The sequence below is a fragment of the Salmo trutta genome, chromosome 36 (genome assembly GCF_901001165.1).
Source record: "Salmo trutta chromosome 36, fSalTru1.1, whole genome shotgun sequence".
Lineage (NCBI taxonomy): Eukaryota > Metazoa > Chordata > Actinopteri > Salmoniformes > Salmonidae > Salmo > Salmo trutta.
Window position 1 is genome coordinate 16,433,022 of NC_042992.1, and position 4,634 is coordinate 16,437,655.

The window sequence follows — 4,634 nt, forward strand, 5'->3', positions numbered from 1 at the left end:
TTTTCTTTCAAAAACAAGGAAATGTCTAAGTGACCCCAAACTTTTGACCGGTAGTGTAACTCTGGGTCTTCCTTTCCTGTGGAGGTCCTCATGAGAGCCAGTTTCATCATAGTGCTTGATGGTTTTTGCAACTGCACTTGAAGAAACGTTCAAAGTTTTTGTGGGCAAAGCTGTCATCAAGGCAAATGTTTTCTACTTTGAAGAATCTCAAATATAAAATATATTTAGATTTGTTTAACACTTTTTTTTGTTACTACGTGATTCCATATCTGCTATTTCATAGTTTTGATGTCTTCACTATTATTCTACAATTTAGGAAATAGTAAAAATAAAGAAAAATCCTTGAATGAGTAGGTGTGTCCAAACTTTTGTCTGTGTAACGGTTGTCATCGGATTGAGACCAAAACGCAGCGGGTATATGTGTACTCATCTTCTTTTATTACGGAAAGAAGGAAAAAAACAAAATAAACACGTACACCAAAAGAAACACAACGACGAATAAACAGTCCTGTAAGGCCATAAGCTATACACGGAACAATCTCCCACAAACACAAAACCAAACACATACCCATATATAGGACTCTCAATCAGAGGCAACGAGAAAACACCTGCCTCCAATTGAGAGTCCAACCCCAATAAACTAGACATAGAAATACAAAAGACTAGAGACCACATAGAAATACAAACATAGAACATTACCCAAAAACCCGGAAATAATAAATCAAACACCCTACTAAATAAACCACCACCCCGAACCACATAAAACAAATACCCTCTGCCACGTCCTGACCAAACTACAATAACAAATAACCCTTATACTGGTCAGGACGTGACAGTCTGGTACTGTATTTACATCGCATTTGAAAAGTATTCAGACCCCTTGACTTTTTCCACATTTTGTTACATTACAGCCTTATTCTAAAATAGATTAAATAATTTTTTCCCTCATCAATCTACACAGAATGCCCCATAATAACAAAGCAAAAACAGTTTTTTAGAAACAGAAATACCTAATTTACATAAGTATTCAGACCCTTTGCTATGAGACTGGAAATGGAGCTCAGGTGCATCCTGTTTCCATTTATCATCATTGAGATGATTAAAGGTGCTTCAACAAAGTACTGAGTAAAGGGTCTGAATACTAATCTAGATGTGATATTTAAGTTTTGTATTTTTATAAATGTGCAAAAATGTCTAAAAACCTGTTTTTCCTTTGTAATTATGGGGTATTGTGTGTGTATTGTTGAGGAAAAAATCAATGTAATAAATTTTAGAATAATTTGTTTACATCCCTGTTAGTGAGCATTTCTCCTTTGCCAAGATAATCCATCCACCTGACAGGTGGGGCATATCAAGAAGCTGATTAAACAGCATGATCATTACACAAGTTTTGAGGGAACATGCAACTGGCATGCTGACTGCAGCAATGTCCACCAGAGCTGTTTCCAGAGAATTTAATGGTAATTTCTCTACCATAAACCTCATCCAACGTTGTTTTAGAGAATGTCGTCGTGTAAGCAAGGGGTTGCTGATGTCAACATGGTGGGGGTGGGGTATGGTATGGGCAGGCATAAGCTACGGACAACGAACACAATTGCATTTTATTGATGGCAATTTGAATGCACAGAGATACCGTGATGACATCCTTTAGCTCATTGTCGTACCATTCATCTACCACCACCTCATGTTTCAACATGATAATGCACGGCCCCATGTTACAAGGATCTGTACACAATTCCTGGATGCTGAAAATGTCCCAGTTCTTCCATGGACTGCAAACTCACTGGACATATCATCCATTGAGCATGTTTAGGATGCTCTGGATCAACATGTATGACAGCGTGTTTCTGTTCCCGCCAATATCCAGCAACTTCGCACAGCCATTGAAGAGGAATGGGACAACATTTCACAGGTCACAATCAACAGCCTGATCAACTCAATGTGAAGGAGATTTGTCACGCTGCATGAGGTAAATGGTGATCACACCAGATACTGAATGTTTTTTTGTACTTTTTTAAAAAGGTATCTGTGACTAACGTATGCATATCTGTATTCCCAGTCATGTGAAATCCATAGATTAGGGCCTAAGGAATTCATTTCAATTGACTGACTTCCTTATATGAACTGTAACTCAGTAAAATCTTTGAAATTGTTGAGTGTTGCATTTATATTTTTGTTCAGTAAATCAAGGTGTCTTTACTTTTACTCAAGTATGATAGTTGAGTACTTTTTTGACCACTGCACCGTTATTTGAGAATGTAGTTTAACTAAAGTGTATTCAAAATTCACGGGTGCCTCTTAACATTATGTGTGCCAGTTCCTTCAGGTCTAAGACAACCATAAATAGTAAACAAGTACCACTTCAAAAAGCTCTCATACCTTCCAGTAGAGTCTGGCAAATGCAACTGAGAAAGAGCCAGTTATATGCAGCAATAGAACTAGCTCTCACATCTCTGCACAGATCCAAGCAGATCCCTAAAGAAGAAAGCTGGCCATTTGCCTGCCTTTCTTCCAAAGAATTCTTACTTACTGTACAACTTTCTTTGAGGCACAGTCTTCCTAAACAGCTTGCCCACAAGCTTCACACCTCCTTCTCTCCTCCTACCCCCTTTGTGTCTCTTATAAATGACACAAACAGCTCACAGACTTCGATGTGTTGCCAGGACAACGGGATGAGAGCCTTGGGGAGTTTGGTGCAGGAGAGGGGAGGGGAGTTTTTGGAGAGTGTGTGTGTGTGAGATGGGAGTTTTGGAGGTATAAGGAAATGGGGTGGTGTGTTTGCATGCCATGGAGGAGCTTTGTTTTACAGAGGCTCCCAGCGGGCCCCGTGGCTAGAATGGGAATAAGCCCTTCTCTCTCACACAGTATCACTTAGAGGATTCAGGTTCTGGCTCAGGTCTGCTTTGGCTGCATAAACAGCGCATGTCACCCTGCCTCTTGCAACCTTGGCACAGTCACTCACCACCGCAGCACACTGTAGCAGCAGCCCCTGGCACAGAGTCAGTCTGGAGGGTGAGAGACACGTCCTTATTGTGACCTCTACCTCCCCCAATGACAGCACAGCAAACTCAAACAACACTCGCTGTCATTGTCTGTATTTCCCTCCCTCCCTCCCTCCCTCCCTCCCTCACTCACTCACTCACCCCGTCCCTCACTCACTGATTCCCCCTCCCTCCCTCCCGGTTGTGTAGTAGAACATAATCTGTAATTGATGGAAATATACTCTGACACATCCATTTGGGAGAGCGAGGGTCTGAGGGTAGACTCAGGTAATTATGAGGCACTCACTGGGTCAACCAAGGTTGAAAAAAAGGTCAAAAGCCCCATTAGTGCTTTCACTAATTGACTAGCCTCGCCAGTTCTGGTCGCTGAAGGTCACCCTTACTATTCCCTTTCTAATGGCTGAACTTCATAAGGACAGAAGTCAGAATACGGCAGACCTGGGTTTAAATACTGTTTGAAATAATTTCACATACTTTAGTTTGACTTGATTGAGCTTACCTGGCTAAATGGAATCAATAGAATAGTCGCAAATGAGCAAACCCATCTGGCACTACAGGCAGGCGAAAGCAAACGCTCAAAGTATTTGAAAGATTTCAAATAGCATTTGAACCCAGACATGGAATGTGGGCCAGAATCCATCTCAATTAAGGAGCCGGGACCTTCCAATAGACCTCTATTCACTGTGATTTATTGCATGGCCGAACCAAATGAAAAACAAGTGTAGTGTGTGGGGACACTGGAGTAATTATATCACACTCGAAAATGTAGATATTGGCGATGGTGTTGGAAATGCAACAAGGGACACTCCATGTTTGTGGGGCGTACGTTCGGTTTTCCGATCAGCTCTCTCTCCTTTGCATAAATGGCATATCCTTGAACAGTGCTCTACAGATTGCAGATATGGTGGAAGAAGTTCACATGTTTATGGATGTTATTCAATGAGATGTCCTTGGCCTGCTCCGGTATAGTTCCTCTGTGGAATCTATGGCACACACGAAACATCTGAGGTGCATGAAGGTGGTGAAGAGTATAAAGAAGGCAGTCAATCAGCATTTCAGATGAGTTCACGACTGTGTGACCTGTCCTTGCTGATCTGATTATTGTGCCACTGGAATAGCTGTAATATGATGTACTATCTAACAAAGCCACTAGATGTCGATGCACACTTTGATAATTGTTTTCCCACTGAGCATTGCATTTCGACTTCTCTAATGACTACTTGATATTCAGCACTCGAAATCCATTCAACATAACTGTATGGTTAATAAGGTCCCAAGATGAGAGACGTGTTCAACTTGAACTGTGTTTGACCTGAAACGGCCCTCCAGGTAACAATAAGATTCTATAGTCAGACAATGTTCTAATTGGCTTAATCAGGCCAATCCGAAAAAAAGCCCTTCTGGCCTGTTTAAACACAATTTTAATGTTGTTTAAGAAACAATTCATTACTGGAATATATTTGACAGATTATTGGAATATTATTGGAATATATTTTACAGATTATGATCTGAATCAACTTCATTGGTCCTTTATCACTGTCCATAGAACAAGCACAAATGGTTAGTCTTTGTATATAGGCCTATCACTGTCATGTCATGTGATCTCACATTGATACCATAGCTGTCAACACA